This window comes from Falco punctatus (assembly GCF_963210335.1).
Source record: "Falco punctatus genome assembly, chromosome: 8".
Lineage (NCBI taxonomy): Eukaryota > Metazoa > Chordata > Aves > Falconiformes > Falconidae > Falco > Falco punctatus.
Window position 1 is genome coordinate 64761945 of NC_137588.1, and position 23522 is coordinate 64785466.

At 42.9% G+C, this 23522-nt stretch overlaps 1 long non-coding RNA gene across 4 annotated transcripts in view; it reads left to right on the forward strand.

Annotated features, from left to right (window-relative positions):
- Nucleotides 1-23522, forward strand: part of LOC308068122 — a 38570-nt gene that overhangs the window by 399 nt on the left and 14649 nt on the right. Inside the window, exons 2-3 of one of the 4 annotated variants that reach the window (XR_013929865.1) lie at nt 1-81; nt 4366-23522. The exon at nt 4366-23522 is cut by the window's right edge and continues 6532 nt beyond it. This is a non-coding gene — a long non-coding RNA (uncharacterized lncRNA). The other 3 variants (XR_013929866.1, XR_013929867.1, XR_013929864.1) reach the window with 3 other exon arrangements.

Sequence of the window (23522 nt, forward strand, 5' to 3'; positions counted from 1 at the left end):
AGGTATTTTGTAGTTCTCCCAAGAATGATGAGTGAGAAGCTGGCAAGGGAGCAGCTGTTTCTTGGGAAGGGATTGCCACAGGTGAGCAGGTCACTGGCTGGCTGTATGACCCCCTTCGGACATGCAGAGTTTTGATTGAGACTTTGGTGGGTGAGTGGTAGATGCTATATGCAACGGCTGTGTACATGTGGAACCCAGGGGTCTGTTGGCAGTGGAGCTCACTGTGCTGGCTGCAGAGACATGTTGGCAAGCATATGTCAAGGCATGGTATAGTTTCGTTCAATGTGCGTTGGTCAGCAATGTCCTGACCGCATCTGTAGACAGAATGTGAGGATGATTGCTGTCACACCTGCACAGCTTTCCCTGGGTTCAGAGGAGGTGAAATCATCTCTGATACACAAAAACTTTTTAAATACCTATTGAGAAAGGTGTTTCAGCCTTTTTTTCATTCAATTGTTCATCATCTAATGCAATTTATTCCATAAACTTACTGGGATTCTGCTGTCCCTCAAGAGATGCAGGAGTGAAGTCAGCTGCTCGCAACAGTAACAGCCAATACTTGGCTAAATTTTTCTTGATTTCAAATGTGTCCAAGTGTGTTGATGTGAAATCATTCACTGAATTGATATGTCTCCTTTTAAAGTCTTCAGTACCTTTGTGTGATGATACCCATTGTTACTGGCAGCACATTAAAGATGTACCTGAACAAGGATTTGTTTTCCAGTTGCAGCTATGTCTTAGTCATCTTTATTTGTGTCACAGTAGCCATGTATCTCTTCTTTTTCTAGGGAACCACCAGAACTGCCTAATTATTCCATTGCTGTACAGAAAATAAAAGGATGAAGTTTGGTAGATACCTTGTACTTTTGGAAAGCTGTGCTCTAATGAGATTTTCTGCATGGGCAATTTCAGAACAGTTCGGTTTCTGTACTCAGTTTTACAAGCTAGGCAAAACCTCCTCTTGATGTTCCACTAGAGAATTGATTAAAGTGCCTCAAATTGAAAGATTTCCAAGGAAAATGTAAATATACAGAAACATAAGTATTTATCAAAGGTATCTTCAAGTCCACAGTATACAGCATAGAGGTACAAATCTTGAGAGGTGGAGCCAATTTTTTCCGCAGATGTTTGCATGGTAGCCACCACTGAGCACTAGATGGCCCTGGCTGCCAGCCACTGGAGTGGCCAGGGCTGTTCTGAAAGTCAGTGCTGACCCCACACATGGTCAGAATCTGCTCTTCCTTTTCTGATGGCTGAATACACCTTTTACATAGAAAATTGTAAGATATTTTCAAAAAATGAGCTGGAAGATTAGGGGAGGGGTCTTTGTTCTACTTAATTTTTGGCTCCAGTGTTCCTTGAATCTGTGCATCAGCAGAAGTAACTGATAAATTGTACAAGGGTTGGCCAGAAAAGGAGAAGGAGAGATAAAGTGTCTCTGCATAAGGCACATCAGCTGCACTCTGCCTGCACAGAGGCGTGCTCAATCTAAGTACTGGTGTGGCATTTCTCCTTTTACACCTCTCAGCCAGGGTTTGTCCCTTCCAGGCAAATACAGTCTGTGATGTTTCTGCTGACAGAGAACAATTTTAGACCCATCTGTTCAAGCAGCAAGAGACCTTTCATATGACTTTCTAAGTCAGCAAGAATGACTTAAGTTTTGCTCTTTTCCTTTTCTTTCCTTGCCTATTCTGGGGTGTAGGTTTATATTTTGTTTAAAACCTTTAGGTTTTTTTTCTAACCTATCCTCTAGATTGCTCTTGTGTGCTCTTCCATCTCATACACTGATGAATACCTATTCTGGCCATCACCTCTTTTTACTGTTCTTTTCTTTATGTTGCAGAAGGGTTGGGTTTCATAATTTTTGTGTATGTTCAGTAATTTCTTTTTGCCTTTCTGCATGACTTTTGCCCGAGCTATTAGGGTGGGAGGAACTTTTGTTTGTTTATGGTTTACCTCCTTCGAAGGAAACACTTCCTCCTCCAGCACCATCAGACTTTTACAAAACTAACTGTGTTAATGAGAGTGAGGAAAGAAATTGCATTTGTGCCAACAGTGGGAACAAAATACATAATTTCTCCATTAGTCTATCAGGTTAGCTCATGTAAACAACATGATTAAATTTGTCTGCATGTATCGTGCTATATAAATAATAATGATAATTAAAAAACCATGCAAGATCCAAAGATAACAAGATTATGTTAGGGGAGAGGTAGGAGGGGGGTGACAGTATTGAAACAAACAAAGATAAACTTAATTCATTAATGCTAGATATCAGTGACTGGTGATGCCATTTGGGGGCTAGAAAATCAACGCCAACGCCAACCCAGAGCTGAGTTTCTCACCACCCTCGGTCTCTGCAGTGCTCTGTGTCCAAGGAGTGCAGTGTCGTAGAAAAGAGGAAGAGCTTTGTCTCTGTGGACCTTCTCATGTTGGAAAGCAATTTTAAAGAAATGAAAGACTGAACAAGAAGCAGGCTTCAGTTTCAAATCTTTTCTAAGTGCTTTTCAAAGGTACTGCTTTCAATACTGTGTTCATAGGCAAAAGAAGTGGTAACTTCATTCATTGCCTTAACCCTTCAAATAACACTGTGGAAGGGAGCTCATGGTTAAGAGATTCGTGTATGGAACAAAGATTTTGGCTGCTCTTTAGGAGTTTCCATAAGATGCACTGTATGAAGTCTGAGTGGCTCTGATAACACTCAGACTACTGTGAAATGGTTGTCACATATTTCTGCGATCTCTGCTAAAGGCAGGATTCTCCCCATATTGCCCAAGACCTTGCAGGAGGAGCATGGCGTTCCCTTGCTCTCCCAGGCATGGTCAGAGCCACACAAGCCTGGTGCAAGGCAAGCAGCGAGAGCAGCTCCAGACGAGCAGAGGCAGCTCCACACGCCTCATGGCCCTGGTGAGCTTCCTTAAATAAAGGGTTCTGGGTTGCCATATGGAGCTTTCCCTGGGCTCCGATAGCTCTGCTGAAGTGCATACATAAATTGGAAATGCACAGAATGGAATAATTCTCAGGCTACACTAAATTACAGAAATGGTCAGTGCTTTGGCACACGCAGATGAGCAGCTGGTAGATGAGTTCAGCAAAGCTGCCTCAAGTTTGGATTTAAAGATAAAGCCTCTGGATCGCAGGAAACTCAAAGGTGGGGTTTTCCACCTCCTCTCTGCATTCACTGATGTCTCTAGCACGCACAAATGATCATGGGCTCTGAGCTCTTGTCTGAAAGAAACAGCATTAAATAAAAAGGAAAGAGAGGAGTGTATGAAATTATGGAAATACGGCATTGAAACATTATGGAAATTGGTGGATATTTGCAATAGTATCATTTACTTAATGTCATGTTGGTCTGATAATAGCTATATTTCCATTATGGAAAAAGAAAAAAGAAACACAACTTGATGTCGCTTTATCCTTATTTAGTCCTGTGAGACTACCTAGGCTGTAAAAAAGCTTAACATGCAAATGTGAATTTGTACGATTTAGGGTCACAATGGACTACGAGAAATCCATGAGTGTCTCGTGAACTGCTGTACCACCATCTGTGATTGCTCAGTGCTGTTGCCTGTGGAATAGGAATAAGGCTGTCCCAAAGCTGCAGACTTTGGAGCATTACATGGCCTGCATCAAGAGGAACTGTGACTTTAAACCTTTAAATGTATACCTGCCCCACCAAGGCACTCACGTTCACTCTTAAAATATCCAATGGACCTGCCAAAAAAAAGTTCTATTTGCACGCATCAGAGCCTTCAGTGATAAAGGTTCCTGGTTTTGTCTAGGAAGGAAATTCCCATGCAGATATTGCCTGATGGCTTCTTTTTCCTAAGGATGCTTGCGTTAATAATGTTATTTATTTCGAAATACAAAAAACCATGGATGCCTGAGGATTTGCTGTACCATTTAGTATTGAGATTTTTATCGGAATTTTCCCAAAACTCAGTAACAAAGTAGGAAAGGTACCAGATGGACTCTGAAACACTATAGATCTGGGATTCCACTGAAAGCCCGTAGAAGATTTAAAGAGTCAGTGTACCTCTGTACTGTGGTGAAGCATTTTCCTATTAGGGACTGCAACACACTTAAATCCAAATCTTCAAAGATAATGATAAGTCCTATTGAGCAAGTAATAAACATACAAATACCGTTAAAGGTTGGGACCTCAATCTTGAATTGTGAACATTAAGAAGATGATTGTGATGTTGTGAGATTAACAGTACTACATCTAGAGTAATTAATTTCAAATTTTAAACAGAGTCTGTGTCTCATGCCTAGGGAGGATGTAAGGCACCATCTTCCTTCTACGTAGAAAAGTGAAGCATAGGCAGGATTGTTTCAGTACCTTTTGCTCTCACGTTCCAGAGGTGGTCAAGGACAGCTGTGCTCAGCTGGTGAACAGCAGCATGACCAGCGGAGCAAAGAGATTTTTCCGGAGATGCCCAGTGCCGGTACAGGTACCCCAGCTCCTGACTCAGAACGCTTTATTTCTCCCATTTATCAGTTTGTGCTGCTTGGACTGCATCCTCTATCCAGTAATCATGAAAGCTAAACATACCTCTCCACAGGCATGTCTATCCCATCCCTGGTTCTGAGGTGGTGTTGCTAACTCGAAGGAGGGGAAGACCGCAGGTAGGTTTGCCATGTTACTGCTGTCAGCTGGCTTTTGGTTTTGTGCGCTTCGATTTGCAGTTTGGTAGGCAGCTTAGAAAATCTCCACAGCAACCCCATGTGTCCCATAAAATTGTGAATTATCTTGTTTGGAAGAGGTTCGTTAGGAAGATTAATGAGGTATTATTTTTCTCTCGTTCCGTGTCCTGATACAGAGGGGGCACAGTAATTTTCCCAGCTGTGCACAGCAGCAATTGGTCCTCTCCAGGGTCCCCAGCATCACTGCGTTGTGATCAGTTAAACTGCTCAGTCTTTGGAAGTGTTATTCATCAGCTTAATTAGCCCTAAAGGAAGCACTTCTTTTAAAATAAGACAAGAGAAGGACATAATGTTGTTAGCAGTGGCAACTTGTTTAAATAAAAGAGCTTTTAAGCTGAGTTCTATATGAACCCCTAAGAATCACTCAGGTTTTTTCCCCTGTCCCTTGTCCGTTCCCTGCCTCCAGCGAGCTACCAGCCTCGTTGGCATCAGATTAATCCAGTTACATGGTTCTGCGGTGGGTCCGATGCCGTCACACAGCAAGGACAGGTAAGTCAGGTGTCTTCATCAAGAAGATGGGGTAAGCTATGAGAGAGTCCTGCTCTCTAGCTCTCATTTTCAGCTGGGACATTTCTTCCTTTGGTTTATAGCAGGAGAATTCAGAATTTATCGCACCGTTCTTCCAGGGTTAAAAGGGCAGAACAAGTCCTGGAAAAAGTTACAGAAAGTCATAACTTTCGTAAGGGTGAGTCTGATATTGTGTTTTTGCCACAGACAGATATGATCACACAAAATCAGTTCAGGCTAAAAATAGCTGGTGAGGTTTTATGTTAAAATACGTGGAAGCTGTGGAAGGGCTAGAACTTGAGCATCAGTGACCACATCTGTAGCCCCATTCCCAGCCCAAGGATGACAGCTTAAATAGACTTTCTTATTCTGAGAAAATTAGATGCTTTTTATTTATAAGAAAAAAAGTATCTTAAAAAAAAATATTCTACCTGAACACTCTGTTTCAGCTGTGAAAATGTCTCCTCAGTTTCAGGAATTGTTCTGTAATTATGATCACAGTTAAGTATTTTTTTTTATTTATTATTATTTATACTTTGTGTAACATAGTATATGTGAGTTTGATTTTTTTTTTTAATGCTGTGCTTAAAAATACCAAGCTTTCAAATGTGTTTACTCATTTATGTGTTCTGTCCTAAGCAACTATTTGCAAAGCTAGAACTGCTAAATTAATATGCCATTTTCACATCGCACAAGTTGAGGTTGGTTTTGGTGTGTGTAGGAGGAGAAGAGCTAACTCTGCAATGGCTCAGCCAGGATGCTTTTCAAATATGACTGATCAGCAGGAGAAAAATCCAATTTCTTAAATTAAGTGCTGTATGAATGGTGATTGCTCATTCTTAGCTTGAAGGGGAAGGCAGGACAGCAGGAGATGGGCACGCAGTGCCTGCTGACCATGCAGCATCCTTCCAGGGCTGGGTGTCAGCTCAGCTCACACACGTCTGGCCTCCATGGGGACGGGGATGCTTTGAAAACAGAAAAGAACAGAAGCAACTCAAAAAAACCTAGAGCAATGTGTCTTGGTACCACTAGGAAAAGGTTCATCCATTCGGTTACGGGCTGCTCAGGCTGAGCTCTGGAGCATGGCTTCAATCAAGTGGTCTGGAATGTTTGGATTTGTCTCTGGGTTTAATTATATTTTTTTTTTTATTTTGGGGAGGGTTTTTTTGTTTGTTTGTTTGTTCGTGGTTTGGTTTTTTGATGATTTTTGTGTGTGTGTGTGTTTGTTTAGTGATTACATTGTTGCTAATTCCCAGCATGCCTGCAAGCACCCCAGCAGTGAGGCACCTGGTGACAGATGGACGGCGGCTGTGCAAGCAGCAGGCACCGCGCAGCCCAGCTCCCCGTGCCTGTAGCTCTGCTGTACCGGTTCCTTACAGCATCCATCAGGGACAGGTACAGTGTCACTGCCGAGGCTCCTGGTCTGCCTTACAGGGTGCTACAGGAGGACTGTGCACCACTGATTAATTGCAATTTCAGACAGTTCCCATTATCACCATGCTATTAATTACTTTAATGATGCATTCATTTAGATTGAAAATATGATACCAGTGAAGTTTAATTAAAAAAAATCAATAACTCATTAACACATTATTGCTACACCTACATACGTCACCATATTAATCTCCTGTGTTGGAGAAGCAGTTGTGCTGCAGTTTGGTATCCATAGATCTTTTTGTTAGAAGTGATTTGTTGGTAGGACAATCATGAGAGTTATTCAGTCACCACTTTCTTTAGAGACTATGAACCACAAGTCAGATTGATAGTTCTCTTTGGGCTAGACAAAGCTGACAAGTACCCCAGGTAATATTCATTTTTTCTGTGTTTATTCAAAAAGAAAATACTATTTGGGTGTTTGTGTGGCTGGTTGAAATTCCAACTATTCACAGTATGTAGGAAGGAAAAAGCCACCGAATTTTCAATTAGTGGCCACAGTTTTGGGGCATAGCCCAGGAATTTTTATCAGTAAAGCAGTACAACTTGATATTAGGGACAAGGCATCCCCTCTCCTGCGGCTATACCTCGATATCCCACATTGGCTTCAGGTTGAATGTGCACCTGACTCTGCCCTGGCGCTGGCACTGAGGAACCAGCTGCTGCTTTCACATGCCTGAGATGTATCAGATGGTATGACTGAAGGTATAACATCATTTTTGGTTTATATATGAATGTATATGTTGTATGCATGTATGCACACATATATACACGAGCAGAATGATGTTTTGTATTTCACAGTGGGACAGATGGGAGAAGGAGCAACAGCAAGCTACTGGAAACCATCCAAATGTTTAAATGAGAAGTGAGCTGAAGAAAGAGTGTTTCTGAAAATGTACTTGTTCCTTAGTGGATAAAATACACTCATTACTGGTACGTTCCCATGCATCGGTTAGTATAGTCTTTAATTAAATTATCCCTGACTGACATAAAGTCATAGTCTCTCAGACAGCAGCACAGACTCGTGCTGCCCAACAGAACTCTTGACAGGCTGTAGGGGCCATCACTGTGCTCTGCAGACCAGCAGCTCCAGTCCTTGAGAGACCCGCACAGGACTGGACTCAGCAGTTCCCGTGTCCCAGTCACCAGCCGAGACCCCGGTGGTGCCGCTCCAGGCCAGGAAGCGCATCCTGGCAGCCCCAGAAACAGCCTGACCTGCTCCCAGTGGCAGCTGCAGCCACAGGAGCGGTGTGTAACTCTGGGTTCCACCAGTGAAACAGAAGACAGCTGGGTTTGGAACACCGTACGGGTCCCGTTACGGGGTCCCTGTGGCTCTGCCCCGGCCTGCGGGTCGGTAACGGGCCGTTCGCAGCAGGAGGCCACAGGCGCAAGGCAGAGGCACCTCAGGCTGTGAGCTGCTCTTGTCTGGAGGCTGCACTGTTGACCGCAAGCTCTGGCCAAATACTACAGCTTTTTAAATTACTATTTTTGTTTCAATTTTTTACAGCCTAGAGAGTAACAGCACAGCTGGTCCCATGCTGCTCTCCATGGTACCTGACCAGCCCCACCTGGACACCCCGCAGGTGCCCACGTCCTCGTGGTCATGTTTCGGTCGGGGGCCGTGGGTCCCTGCCCCAGCAGTGCCGTAGGGTGCTGATCACCATGAAGGTAGGAGAAAGAGCAGTTAGCTGAGTGGGGGACCATGTGCCTGTAGGCAACTTTTCCTCGAATCAAAGATTACTGGTCATCCACCTCTGGTCTGGTACACAGGCATTAAGCAATTGATGTGACAGCTGGACCTTGGGGTGCCAGGACGGAGCAGGGACGAGGCCACAGCTGGTGCCTGGGCAGCACTGCTGGCATCGCCACGCATCTGCCAGAGGATGTTGGGGTTTTCCCGATCCATCAAAAACAGCCATCTGGAGAAAGTATAATACAATTGGGATAAAATTTTAGAAGAGATTACTTTAACCAACATCTAAGATTTCTTGTTCCACACACACACAATTTCTGAGATTGTTTGTGAATTAGCACTGGACTTGTAGTTATGGAACTTAGTTAATTGATCATGGCCCAAGCAGCTTTGCTTCTAAAGCTGCTTAAAGCAGTGTGCTAAACCAAAAGGTTCCTCCGATAACCCCGTCAATGCCTGTGGCCACAGGTACTGTCACAGACCTTGTCTCCAAAGCATCTGTGAGGGAACATTGTTCTGATGTAGGAGTTTCCCAGATTTGGTGGAATCCCTGTGGTAAATCAAAAAAATTTGCAGGTTTCAGTTCATTTCAGCACAAGTGGAAAGGAGATATATACACAGTGGCAGGAGACAAGGATGGATGTTAAGGGAGCCTTCCACCAGTAAAACCACCAGCTGTGTCTCCAGGATGTTACTAGTAATTCTGCAGTACCTGATTGCTGCCCCTGTCCCTTCTCCTCTCTGTCCTTCGCTCCTGTTCGTACAGCTGCAGCAGGACACGTTTCTGCTGTTGAGTGACCAACTCTGGTCCCATTGTCGCCCCTGAGGCAGGTTACCTCTCCAGATGTCTCTTCCATCCCCTTAAAGCTTTCTTCTAAAGAACCAGAACATCACGGACAGGATGTGACACAAGGTATTTGCTCAAGCACAATGGGTTTGGTGAGGAAGAGTTTAAGATTTTTTTTTTTCCCAGCTAACTAATTTTTCTTTTAGAAGATTTTTTTTTTCTGATTTTTTTTTTTGGTTTGTACTTACAAAAAAGGTACATTAATCTCTGCAGCAATTAAAATTGTTTTTTTTCATTTTACTAGATCCAAATTTCTAGATTCTCCGTCTACTTAAGCTTAAGATTCAAGGCTCACAAGAGAAACCCTTAGGGAGGCAACCTATTGCTGGACATCAAATGACACACCATGTTTCCAGAGTTACAGCCATGCTAACAAAGCTAATAACAATTTATTATTAATAATTCTGCTCCAGCTAATGTGCAGTGCTTTTCATTTTCATTGTGCTGTATGTACATTAACTAATAAATCTCCACAATATCCCAGTGAGGGTGGTAAGTGCTGTTATTCTCATTTTATGGATGGCAAAATGAGATACAGAGAGGTTAATAGCAAGTCTAATTGGACAATAATTACCCACTTAACACACTGAAAATTAAGAAATAATCCTCCCTTTGTCATTACATCATCAGAACAAGGAGAGAGCAGTGTTCACATTCTCCCTATCCCACCATTTAGCCAAACAGCTTATATGCAAATGAAAGCAAAGGAAGTGCAAGAGCAGATAAATATATTGTTCTTTTTTTTTTTTTTTTTAACATCTATTTTCCATCACTGAGTCACTTCAGGATAAAAGAAAATTATTGAATTTTCTCTGAAATCTATTAGGAGATGATTTCAAATGAAGTCAAACTCTATTTGTAAAATATGTCTTTTGGAAAAGAAATGGAAGAAAGGGGATGTAGTTACTGCTATGAACTGGTTTAACTTATTTTTTCTGAAGAGGCAAAAAAGTGTAGCAAAAAAATTTCCAACTTAAAAGACAAGGGGAAAGCCAGGAGCTCCGAATTCTCTTGTGACAGGTATGCTTATTGATGTATGTCCTTGTAAGGGTGCTCCTCACTCACCCCTCCTCATCCCTCCTCATCCCTCCTCATCCCTTCTTATCCCCCCAGTACTTTAACACAGTTTTGGAACTCATTATCTAGCACTTGCACCTGGTTTGCAGCCCTCCGGTTGTTGGCTGATACATTTGATGATACCTGGTTTGAGCCTGTGTGTGTGCGTGCCATCGGTGTGCTGTGACCTGTTACCACTCAGTCCTTTCAAAGAGTAAGTACCAACAACATAACTGTTTTAAACCATGAATACATGACACGAGCCTTTGGGACTTCCCAAGTCCTGTCATCCACATTTAACACCAGATGTAGCAGTGTGGAAAAACAGTAAGGAAATAGGCTGTGCTTTTCCAGAAAGCACCTGCCAGCTGCAGCCGTCTTCCACAGCCATGCTGAGATCATCAGGTCAAGCATATTGAAGGGATATTACACACTTTGACAGGTGGCGCTGGGTTTTCACTCTTATCTGAGGCCCTAGGTGGGTGACAGTAACACCCAAAACCACAATGCAGAACATGAGTGCCATAGTGACAATTAATCTGCCCAGCCCAGAGAAGAGGCTTCTGGGCTAGGGCTTTACGATAGCATCTCCACCAGTGTGTGTCCTCAGCGCATATTGCATTGGTGCCATGGGGTTAAGGAGATAAACGCAGCTCCAGACAGCACCCTTTCTCTGCAAATATTTATCCCCTATTAAAATTGGAGGGAGGGAAGATGGAAGGATTCTTGCATTAACCAATTTGATTTTCCTATTTGTTAGTCTCAGAATGTAAAGATTTCCTTTCCGATATGTGATATGTCAAAATTCACCAAGCAAACATCACTACCAAATAACAGACCCACAGCTCACTTGAAAGAAAGGAAAGAAAAAAGACCACTGTAGGTCCAGGACCCAGTTCCTGATTTGCACAGGCTGTTTTAACTGGATTTTATTTTCTGCTTGCTTACCTGAGCAGGAGCCCAGAGCTGCTCTAGGGGCGTTAGTGTAATGTCACCAGCATTAACATTCCCCCAAACCCCCAATTTTGGTGAAGATGGCCCTGATTACAAGAACAGTTTGTTCTTTCAGTTGTTCTTTTGCTTTTCCTCAGATCAGGAGACTGATGGGACCTTGGCAGGTTGTTCTGGTCTTGCCTGGTCACAGCGGCTGGCCCCAAAGGGCAGCACTATCTGCTCAAAAACATCCAAGCCACAGCTCGTTTGACCTTTGTCTACCTCTGCACATCTCTTGGAAATATGGTGGGGATCAGCAGCTTATCTTTACCTTCTGTCATTTAAAAGGAACGTGCTAAAACGGTTGCTAGAGCCTTCAAGCAAGTCTGCAGCTGCCTCATTATGTGGATTTCCATTGGATCATGACACACAATAACGGCTCAGAGTCAAAAGGCACCGAGTGAAGGCTCAGCAAATGCAATTGCCTTGTGATGAACTGTCGGTCCTGGGCACTGCTGGAATTATGAATTTCCAAGATTTTGATGGTACTGAATTTTGCTAGTAGAATGAATCTTTAAGATTTTGATAATACTGAACTTTATCAATAGAATAATAATATATTATTATAAAAGGTAATCAAGCCCAATAATCTATGTTTTTGTATTTCCATAGTCCCCACTAATTTTACTGGAGCACATGGTATTTTGTCCCAAAAGTGACGGTGACTTGATGACAAGAGAATGTCATTAGCAGTAGCAGCTAATGCTATGCACGTGATTATGACAGGCTAGAAGCTTATTTCTGCAATAAAGTTTCAAAATGAATCACCAGAATTTGTCTCCTTTCCAAAGGAGATCCATTTTTACCTGTGATTACTAGGCTTTGTATTAAGACTTTTAAAATTACTTTTTAGTTGGAAAAAAATGGTGGAAAGGATGCTTCTGCTCTTCTTAAAACCACTCCTGTGAGAGCCAGACCCTGCTCTGTGGGGAAGGGGCGAGGTGGCAGCACCAGGGTGCTGACATGGGTGTGCAGGATGGCTGGAGGGGGGCTCAGGGCAAAGACCAGCTTGTTCGTGGCTTGAGAAGAAGATGTCTGCATATGCACCTGCACCATTTAGCACAGGCGGCTGCTGGACCAAGGTAGCCCGTGAGGAACCAGAGTGCTTGATCCAGAGTTGCTTAATCCAATTTCCCAGGTCACTGGGCAGTGACTGGGAAATACCTTGAAAAATTATAACTTTGGAGTTTTGGACTATGTGTAACAGTTTTGTGCCGTTTTCCCCTGTAAATCAGATCCCAGCAGTGCTTCAGAAGCAAGGGAAGGTGGCAATGGGAACACACCTCTGCTGAGGGCAGGGCTCTGTGCAGCTCCCAGTGCAGCAGGGCTGTGTTCTTACTCTCAGGGCACTGCTGTAATACCCATGGTAAATGTAATAGTAAAAATACCTGTGAGATGGACCACTGCTTCAAATGCCATTCCAGTAACTGTATATGTAACTGTTCGCACTTCGTTATTCTCATCTGTGCTGGAGCCTTTTAGATTTTCTTTTCCCTTCTTCTTCCATTGCAGTGCCTGCCAGCTGTCCCTTTCATGGAGATTTTATGAAATCTAAAATCCACAATACTTGGTTGTCATTAGTCCACTGTGAAACATAGGCACTCGTGACTTTTGCAAAAAGCTTAGCACTGACCTCCGATTTAATATCCTGGACACTAGGGAAGTGATCCCTAAGCGATTCCACAAAGCCAGTTCCGCAGCAGAGGTGAGTGCCAGGGCAATGGGCAGGTTCCACCTTCAGTAATGGTGCTCAACTCAGAGATACCTTTCAGGTTTGGGTGGTGTGTATCCCGCAGCCTTAAAAAAATTGTTTTATGTAATGAAATATAATAGCGCTTCAACCAGTTGCCAGAATATGCCATTAAATTTGTCCTGCTAATGTGAGTCCAGACACAAACAGCAGCCTGCTGTAAACATCTGGAGCCATGTGGTCAGCTGCATACACATACCATGCTGCTTTAAAGGAAGGTTTTCTTTTCTGTTTTACAGAGGATTTGCATTTGAAGGAGAAACTACATCACTTGGAGGTTTTAGTGTGTATGAAAATAAGTGCTCAACAAAAACAAATGATAGAAATGTTCTTTTAAAATGGACTAGCTGATGGCCAAAGACCTAGAACAGCTAACAAAAAGTATTAATTAGGTTGGTTTTGATAGACAGTTCCTTTTTGTGGGCATTCAGGGTGCTGATTTTAAACTCTGACTTGTTTCTTGTCTGTTTTTTTATTAATTGTTTTCTGTTTGATGTGCAGGAATTTCATGGGGGCTTCCACATTAAGCTGATTCACATTTCATTTACTGCATGTTCCCATATGTCTGTGTGTGTATATATATATACACAGACACGCTACATGTGAGTATGCCAGTTCACACACACTGTTGTTTAACCAATAGATACAAGACTATATATAACAGTGTTAATTATCTAGATCAGAACAGCGAAAATTAATACAAATTGAATGAAATTATTTTATTCCTTCTCTCCACACAAGAAAGCTGGATAAAATGTAACAGTTTGCACAATTGCACCATTGCACCTTGCACACACACTCGTGTAAGAGATACTCTGAGTGCTCTGTGGTCTCCAGTGACTTGATTCAGAACAAAATTTTTCTTCCAAGTCAGCATTTCAAAAGCTGTTTCGATATATGGTGGAATTCAAATTTCAGTGTTATGAATGAAAGAAAATTATAAGATAGAGAAGATGTTTTATTTAATTTTGACTTTGTCTTCTTTTTCTTTCCAGTTTTTAAACCAAAACACCTACTTGGAAGGTGGCACTTAAAATTTAATTTGTAATGAAAAGCACTGATTTAAGTTTCCCATGAGAAGTGCAAAGTTCAGCTTGAATTTTTATTTCAGTGGGTGAGTGTAGGGGCTTCTGCACATAACAAATGTGAGCCAGGTCCAGCCTCCACAGAGGGGAAAGCGCTCCAGTAAATTGTTTACTCATTTGCAGGTGATGTGACAGCAAAATGGTCTTAATGATTTTCTTCAGTGACTCTGCTTAACTCGTAATGGAATAAATTGGAGGAACCTGATCTCAGGCACATGTGCCTGTTGGACTGCAGCTAAATGACAGGGGTGGTGTCTTCTGCTGGGATTCACCCCCTCACTGCTGCTGGAGCAGGGGGGCTGGGGGTGCAGCAGCGTAGGTGGCAGCCCCCAGTGTCGGGGGAAGGAGTGGATGTGGTCCAGCCCTGTGGTCAGGCTCTGTGGTTTGTGGCTTCCACGGAGAGTGAGGTGTCCAACATGGAGACACTTTGAGTGTTGAGGCATTACTCTGCTTAAAAAAAAAAAAAGAGCTTTAAGAGCACTACCAGACCGAACTGTCAAAACCACTTTCGTCAAAAACATCAAAATCGAATGGTTTGGGTTGGAAGGGATGTTAAAGACCATCCAGTCCAACCCCTGCCACAGGCAGGGACACCGGCCACCAGCCCAGGGTGCCCCCAGCCCCGTCCAGCCTGGCCTCAGGCACTGCCAGGGATGGGGCACCCACAGCTGCTCTGGGCAGCCCGTGCCAGCGCCTTGCCACCCCCATGGGGAAGGATTTCCTCCAATATCTAATATAAATCTGTCTTTTGGTTTAAAACTGTAACTCCTCGTCCTACATGTAAGGGAAGAATTTGATAATCAGTGATTCTAAAAATTCAGGCACTCTAGGTCGTGCAGAGCTTTTTTAAAACTTTATCTCCAAATTAATTTGAAAATGTGGGTCAAGTCCTAAAACCTTTTTTTAAACCCTAAATGCTTACTAAAAGTTTTACTTGAAGATTTTGCTCTGTCAGACTCCCAGAATGGACATGAATAGCTGTATACCGGTAGAAATAGGTGGCTGCCTATGCCACTTTAGATTTCTAGTACAGCACTTACAAAACTAAAGCACCAGGATAACATTGCCTAAATAGTCCTATATCTGTAGATGTTTTGTGATCAGTACCACTTAATTTATTGTGGAATGAAACTTGTGAAATTAAAAAGAAACATAATACTTTCCAGATTTTTTTATGAAATCTATAATGTCCCATATAAAATAATTATCTTTATCTAGTTGCTAATTCCATAGCACAAATATAGATTTTGATTAAATTCTATATAGGTGATCAATAAATCTGCAAAAATCTATTATTTGCAATTAAAGTCTGCAGAAATGTTCCGTAAGCACACCAATTATGAGCTCGGAAAGGAGAATAGCCTTGTGATACATCATTTTTTGATGTGAATGGTCCTCCCAATAAAAAATGATGGAAAATAAAAATAGATTTTCTGTCACAGGTGGAATTGTTCTTCTTAATGCACTCCAAATATTTCTGTAAAGCATCATCTCCTCTTTAAATACATATTATAGTACATCAATGGAAGTCGATACCTTTTGTCAATGGGTAAAGTATTATAACTAATGATCTGGCCTGCTTCTTATTTAGCTATTGATTCTGCCTCTCTCTTGTTTTGTTTTCCTGAAAAAACAACCAAGTTAGGGAATTGGCTTTAGAATCATATAGAACAGCCCAGGTTGGAAGGGACCTCAAAAGATCCTCTGGTCCAACCCTTTGTGGGAGAGGGAGCCCGGATGAGGTTCTCTGGCACCCTGTCCAACTGCATCTTGAAAACCTGTGACAACGGGGACTCCACCACGTCCCTGGGGAGGTTGTTCCTGTGACTGTTCTCACAGCAAAAAAAAATTCTTTCTTAAATGGAGATGAAATTTCTCCCAGTGCAACTTGTGTACATTGCCCCTTGTCTTCTTCATGTGGCCACGTGGTTTTCTTTTCTAAAAACAAAGTGGCAGGGGATGAAACATTTAAAAGCTGTTTCAGCTATCTCTTCTTGATCCAAGTAATTATTCTGGCTGTTTTCCTGAGCCAAAACCTAACAAGAGAGTTTATTCTCGTCAGCTGTAAACAAAGCAGTGTGCTTCTATTTACCAAATTACTTTGCTTTTCATTTGAAGGTCAGGATAAAAAGCACTGGCTGAGCACTAACAGAAGCGGGAGCTAGCGGCAGTGCCCAGTGCTTCCCAGTGCCCTGCCTAAACACTCTGGCAGCTGCCCCCGCTTTCCTCCATGGGCTGCCTTCTCTCCATGGTGTGTTAGATGATGCACTTTTTGTTCAGATTGGATTTCTGATGAGTATGTTTAGCTCAAGAAAAGGTTATCTGGCTGTAGTTTTGTATCTGGGTCTGCTGCTGGGCTGAGGCTGCGTAGCTGGGGAGCGTGACTCCTGCACGTGGGGTGGCTGGACATGCTCCTGTGGCCCCATGCTGAGACACGGTGTGAATTAAATTATGGGTGATGATCTGATGGGCGAATTAAATTATTCTTAAATTGGTTTACGTGAATCCATCTCTTCAATATGGTGCTGGAAAGGCAGGGACTTCTACTTACTTTATTTGCATTGATGCTGGTTTTAGTGGGAAAATGGTAGTTTTGGTGTATAGATTTCAATTAAGGCTGAAAATAGCCTCTCAAAGATACGACTAAGATTGGATGGAAAAAAATCATTTTTTATGAGTCTGAACTGCCTGTTTCAGTAATTTCGATGAGTAAAAATTGAACCAGAGACTGAAGATACTAGATTAAATAAACAAGAGAGTATTTTAAGTTATATTTAGTGCTGTTGTGGGCAAATTAAATAAGTGGCTGGCACAGGAGTGAAAAGAAGAGAAGCAATGTTGCACCTTCAGTCCTGCTTTCTGAAGGCTGACCTGTACAATTCAACATTAAATGGCTTAACCCCATGCACTGTTTGAAATGTTTCTGAATCATAATCAGTGCTGCTCAGGGAACCCACATTCCTGCAGTAATAAGCCATTACCTGTTGCCCTCAATTATTCTCAGGTTACAGAGTACAGTTCAACAGTCCGAAAACATAGTCAGCTGCGAAGAGGGAGGAGGTAAAACCCAAAGCCCACGAAGGGCAAAAAGAAGTTTAAAAGGTTTAAATGGGCTGAGCGGGCAGCGTGGCTCTGGTCACCAGTGCTGCTGCTGCTGCCTCAGGACACAAAGGATGTTCTTGCTGTAGAAACAGGGATGGCAATACTCTGCAGTGCTTATAGAGATAGCTTTGCAGAGGAATGCCCTCTGTGCCTTGGGGAAGGTGCGTGAGCCTTCTGAAGCAAGTGCTGGGAGAAACAGACTTGTAAACATCTGACAGAATCATGCCTTTCTAATAAATATTGAAATACACCCTTCCCAGAATTTGGGAGTATTAGTTCTGGCACTGCTTCAAGCCTGTCTCTCATCAAGTGATTGATTTCTTTATTTCTGTTCTTTCCTGCCAGCCCCTGGGAACGTGATTGAGTTAAATCTGGAGAACCTTAAAAGCACAGTGAATTTATCAGGGAACAGAATGAGAGTACTTGGGCAGAGGCAGGGCAGCCTCTTAAGCTGTGCATTTGCCCAAGTCCTGCAGAACAAAGTATTCTCCAAAATCTAATTTCATCTGCTTATTTGAAAGAGGTTGGTCTGGGGAGGCTGGGGTATGAAAGGTGGGATTATTGACCCAGGGGGGATTTATTCCAGGGTATCTCCATGCTATAAACCACCAGTGCTTTGTGGCTGGTTGTCATCTCCACTGGCATCAGTCAGTTCCTGCCACTGAACTTCAGAAACCCATTTTCTGTTTTTATAAAGAAGGTGGTGTAGAGCGAGTCTGCTGCTTCTGGCAGGGTATTTTCATATCCTTAAACTGGATTATACTGTACATAACTGTGTGTATTTCTTGCTCATTCTTTCCTCCTTAGATCACTGTGCCCAGGTGGACCAGCAGAAAGCTGCTGAATGCTGGGGCAGAAAAGGTGATGGTCTGATGCTGAGGATAAACAGAGCTCAGGATGTGTAGGTATCATAGCTACTCATCAATCGGCATTTACCGAGTAGTTTCTCTAATTCAGTCACAAAATTTAAAATTTAAATCGCTTTGGTAATAAGCATAATATCACAATAGAAGAAGTGAGGACAAGTGACAATAGGCAGTATTTCTTCCCTTGTGCCAAGAATATAAATGTAAAGGCAGGTGCTGCAGCAACAGCTGCGCAAGGAGGATGAGTTGCTGGTGGCAAAGCACAGAATTCCTCAGAAGCAGAAAAAAAATCACACACATCCAAAACACCACTGGGTAAAGCTGGAAAAGCATCTTTCCTTTCAGATCAGGACAATTTTACTAGCATTTTTCAAATAACTCGCGTGTTGGATTTTTGTTCATCCTTGTTTCTCTCAGAAAAGAACAAGCTGCCACCCAGCACTATCTGCGCCGGTGCAGGGAGCATTATCTCGCTCTGCAGCCTGCACAGCATTTTCCTGGAGCAGGTAAATTGAAGAGGGTTAGTGATTCTCTGTTATTTAGATATTTAATGGTTTTGTTTCCTGTACACGTTCTTTGTCACAAAATTTAACCATCTTGGTAATTGCAGATGATGACTGTTAGCTGACATCAGTGTCCAGAGCTGTAACTGACTGCTGGGAAGTGCAAGAAATAACTAAATAATCAGTAGTTCTGCACAAAAACATTTCCTCACAGGCAACATGCAAGTAAGTTCTTAAGCTTGAAGCATTTGGAAAAACTGCACTAAAAGCAGTTAAAATGATGGTTATCTGCCAAAAAGTTACTAGCAAACTTTTTTCTTTGCTTGTTTATTTTACCAAAAGTTTTATGCTTTTATAAACTGGGATTGTTTATATACCTAACAAGAATTGAAGAAGTGTTTTGGTTGATTTTTGTTATTGTTTTCATTAAAAGTCTTTCAGTCAAGCAGAACTGTTATGAAGCAGAGGATGGAAGTTTTGATCAACCACTTTCTTCCCCAGGCAGATGGTGCCCCAGCTCAGAGCAGCCCCTGCCCATTCCAGGAGTGCTCCACCGTCCTGGACCTACCTTCTCCAGAAGTGTAGAAACAAGTTCAGCCAGACATTACTGAGAAGCAATCCAGAAATATCCTGTGGACAGAAGGGGCAAAGGCAATGTTACTGTTTGGGTAGTTTGGGCTCGTTCCCATCTGCTGTCAAGGTAAACCATCTCCTAACCTTGCAGAAACTTGTGCATCTCCAGCAGAAACAGTGTTTAAAGGGAAGGAGTTACGTACAGTTTAGCAGAACCCTGTATGATGTGTAGAAGAAAAATAGCCTTCAGTTTTTTATGCAGTTTTAATTGATTGCTTCAGCTAATCTCTTTTATTTGTACCTACCTGATTACTGTTTTAGCCTGTGTTTTTTAAAGAAGGGTTGAGCATTGGGAAAGTTTTCTTACAAATATGATTAAGGAAATACACAAAATGAAGATGACTAGCTAATGCTGCACTGCTCAGCTGATAGAGCAGAAGAGAGAATAAATGTTAAATGCAATTAAATATAAAACAAACTTTCAGTATACGGCATCCCAATACATCAAGAAGTTTTGCTTGCTTCTGGCCAGGAAAGCATCCTGTTCGTAGTGCTTGGAAAAACTAATTACACTGCTCATGCTTATTTACACATTCACAGCTTGCTAGAAAGAGACTGATTTTTTACCATTCGCTTACCCAGTTCTTTGAAGGATTCCTGCTATTTTGGTATCGGCAATGCTGTACCTGTTGGGGGCTCTCATAACCATGCAAGAACACAACCCGAATGATCCGAGACCAAAATGTTTCTCTTTCCCAGACACACCCAATGACCACCTATATATTTATGAGAAAAAAAATGTATTAAGTGCAGAAATGCTCGAATCAAGGCCCTTCTTGTTCTCATCTTGCAAATGAGACGGTAGAAGAATGGATTTTTCAGTTTGGGGCACAGCTGCCAGTGGGTCGCAGCCCCACTGCCTGGGACAAGGCGAGGCTGGCACGCTGCCCCTGGGCGCTGAGCCCTGCCGCCCACACTGGGGGCTTCCATCTGCCGGCCGCCCACCTGCCGGCCCCGCAGCCCCTGGCTGAGCAGGCAGGGCAGGGCAGGCTGGGCACAGCTGGCAAACCTGGGGCGCCCGCAGGCTGGGCCCCTTCTGCAGCGCTGCGCAGAGAGCAGGGAGCCCACCGGCATCCCTTCCTGGGCGGGCAGCGTGGGATCCGTGCTCTGCCTGCAGGATTAAACAAGTCAAGTGAGTTGAGGACCTTCCCGAAAACCTCTCCCTAAATTAAAGGCAGAATCCTGAGCAAGGTGGAACACATTCACATACTTCCCGATGAACACTGCCCTGGAAAATGTCCAAGTAAGGATATGCAAATCAGAATTTAGCCCTCCCACATTCTAAAATAATTTAAGAAACCTTAAAAAATTAAATTGCTGTCAATTCTGGATGAAAGAAAAACTAACAGATGCAAGTTTCTCTTAATCAAGTTATTCTCCCAGGAAAATGCAGGAAAAGAGAGGAGTCTACAAGCAGAGCTATTCTTTCTTACTTCGATGTAAAACCAAACAAAGCATCTGGAATTAGTCTGAGTGACACTTACTATAAAGACCTCAGTTATCTCTTCCAAAAAATATTCTAAACTGTTTCAAAAAAATCAAAAACCTTGCCAACTAAAGGAAATAGGTCAGAACATTCAAGGTTTAAAAAAAGTGTATCATATGCTGGGGAAGAAAGATGATACTGTGTCATCACACTAAGGTAGAGGCACGTTTTATCTGTAAGAATATGTCAGTGTTCCAATAAAAAACCCCACCTGTAAAGGTAGAGGGTGTATTCCCAAAGCATCTACAAATACTCAGACTGTACCTTGGTGCCTGCAGAGTAGCAATAAAAAGGTGGTTGTATATACAGTTGTATAAACTTCAACAGCTTTTGAAAAGACATGTTAGGATTCAAATAGGAAGGGAAAGGACCATCATTATTAATGTAAAATGAATTGAAGAGAATAGCTTCAGAATAGCAAACGTGCCAGAGTGGGACATGAAATGGGAGGTGGGAAAAGGAAATTCAAACATCATTCCTTACAGAATTTAGAAGCAGAATGGGATGTGGGAATTTCCCCTTCAGTGGAAAAACTGATAGGAAGAGCCAGGAGGAAGGGAATTCTTGGATTATGGCACCAGAAGCACTTACATTTTCCATTCTCAGGTAGCCCCTCCGTGTTTGATGGGTTCCCAGTGAGCATGTCCCTTTAGCTTTTGCATCACTGATGCTTTCATTTCTCTTCAGTGCTGTTTTCCAGGTGATCTGAAAGAAAACAGCAATGACAATGATATGTAGTTTACCTATTGCATTTTTCCATGCTTAGCTCTCAGAGTACTTTGGAGGTCACACCATTTCTGCAAGGAGAACCGAAACGGAGGCTGAAAGACAGAGACCAGAGGCAGAACCCAGGCTGGGCTCGCGCCTGGTTTAGTTTCTGTTCTCTCTAAGGAGTGATTGGGAAATGCTCTTGTGGTAAGGCCATAAATAACTCAGTGCCAACACACCAGCTCTTGCCATCTCCTGTTCAAGTCAGTGCAGCCACGAAGAGCCGTTCATCTCGTAAGTGCTGCTTTTAATATTTCACAGGGATGTCCTTTAGGCACCTGATTCCATTTCCTTTGCACGGTAAGTCCGGTTTGTCCTTTCTGAATGACGGGTGAGTGCAATCAATTGTCTGTCAGTCTCACCTTGGCAGTCACCTTGCTCATTAAACACGTGTATTTGTTGTGGTTACACGTGAGCTCCCAGATGTGAGTGCAGGTTGTTCAGACCCATGGGCTCAGTCTTCACACCAGCCGTGTGTGTCCTGGTCCAGCCTGCTGCTGTGGTCCAGTCTGCTGCTGGGCAAGAGCTGTGGGGCTGCTGGGCATCAGGAGACATGCTGGCCTGGTCAAAGCCATCTCGGCACACCTGCAGCATGCTTCTGGGCTACAGCATGCTATCCGTAGTGCAGGAAATAATTTTCTTTAACCTTTTAAGTGAAGAGGTCTGAGTTATTGCTATCTTAATATGGCAGCACTTGTTCCGACTGGTAGTCACCTGGCAGGTTGGCAAATGCATCCTGAGGATTCTTGTTAAGTGAATGATTTTGTAGTTTGTGTCTTTCCCTGTACTTCACTCACCTGACCTTACCTTGACATACATGTAAAACCTGTGCTCCTGAGTCCCAGCCAAAACCAGAGCCCATCTTTCAAAATCTTCAGGAGAAGTCTCTGTCACAGTTGTTTTTCATTTCTGTGTGCCTCTGTCCTTAATAGCCTGGGGTTGTGATTAATTCTGCGGTGCCAGGCTCTGGCCAGCTCAGAAGCAGACCGAGATGAGCCGCCTTTCAGATGTCACCCCGACTCTGCCTCTGATGACTGGGGGCTTTATGCTACATGCCTTTTTACAAGCATACAATACTGAATTTCAGTTGCTGCTGGCTTTCTGTCCTAAAACCCATTTTCCTTTCTATCAGGGCAGGTTTGTGACAAAAACCTTTCTTTTGGGTTTGGCAGTCATGCTCTGGTGAGTTCAGCTCTGTGCTGGCTGCGCTGAGTTTCTGCTGTAAGGCTCAAAGAAGCCTTTCCAGTGAACACTGAATTTTCACAGCAGCATTAGGAATCAAAACTCCCACTCTAGTTTTGGATTTCTAGAACATTATTTATTATCTTCTTCACATATCTAGGAAAAAAACATTGTTTACCAATTAGAAAAAGGATTCTCCAGAATACAGCAAAGCCAAGGAAGGGAATATCAGTGCTGAGGGAAGGCTTGGGATAGCACACGTCAAAGAGAAAGCTGGTTCTTGTGCATGTACCCAGTATTTATGTATTGTCTTCTGTATCCTGTTCATATTTACTGTGAAGTTCACAAAGCAGTGTGTAGATCTTACGCATGTCCTTTAACGTCAGCAAGAATTCTTAAAACCCAGGTGCAATCCGGGGAAGCTTGGATCAGCAGGCTCACCAGCAACTGTGCGAGCAGGGCTGAGCTCATGGATTTGCGGGCACATTTCTTGTTAGTGATTCAATGAACTGAAACCAACCACGGGGAAGGGGAGAGCTGCTGGCACAAGGCAAGAGAGATGGTCTCTTCCAATGAAAAGCCATGCAAACCTTCAGCATAGCTTCATGACGACAAAACAGTGACCCTCCTCCCCTTTTTCCCTTGTTAAATTTAATGCAGCTTTTCATGTTTCACACCAGGATATTAAGAAACAAATTAGCCTAGAAACTTAAATTAGTTGTAATCCTAGCGAGGCCCCTGGGAAGGGATAACCAAGCAAACAAACATCTTAACATTTCCCCAGCCAGGCCAACTGGTGGGTCGGCTCTCTCCACAAAATTAATCAAATCAGTTGCCCAGAGAAAATTGCCCAAGATGACTTTCTCAGTGTTTACAGGAACTTCTGCCAGGTGTTAATGCTATTCAT